The sequence below is a fragment of the Tupaia chinensis genome, unplaced genomic scaffold, assembly GCF_000334495.1.
Source record: "Tupaia chinensis unplaced genomic scaffold, TupChi_1.0 Scaffold000549_1, whole genome shotgun sequence".
Classification (NCBI taxonomy): domain Eukaryota; kingdom Metazoa; phylum Chordata; class Mammalia; order Scandentia; family Tupaiidae; genus Tupaia; species Tupaia belangeri.
Genome location: NW_006160061.1, coordinates 2,789,707 through 2,789,997, shown reverse-complemented (window position 1 = coordinate 2,789,997; position 291 = coordinate 2,789,707). Strand labels below are relative to the sequence as shown.

General features: G+C 50.5%; 1 pseudogene; it reads left to right on the top strand.

Moving 5' to 3' along the window:
- The window catches only part of LOC102489406 (zinc finger and SCAN domain-containing protein 9 pseudogene), a 1,201-nt pseudogene continuing 910 nt past the window's right edge, over positions 1-291 (top strand).

Here is a 291-nt window from a genome sequence, read left to right as displayed (position 1 = left end):
ATGAATACAGACTCAAAGGAGCTTCTATCCCTGGATGTTCACGTTCCTGAGGTGTGGGAAGAGCTGACATTGAAAGGGGAGTCAGAAAATGGCTTCCAAAGGCAGGAATCCAGACTGAAATGCGACAATCCACTGGCAAGGGAAATCTTTCATAGACACTCTTGGAAGCTCTGCTACCAGGAGACCCCTGGACCAAGGGCGGCTCTTATCTGACTGCAGGAGCGTTGCTACCAGTGCTTGAGGCCCTGTGTGAGCTCCAAGGAGCAGATTTTAGATCTGCTTGTGCTAGAG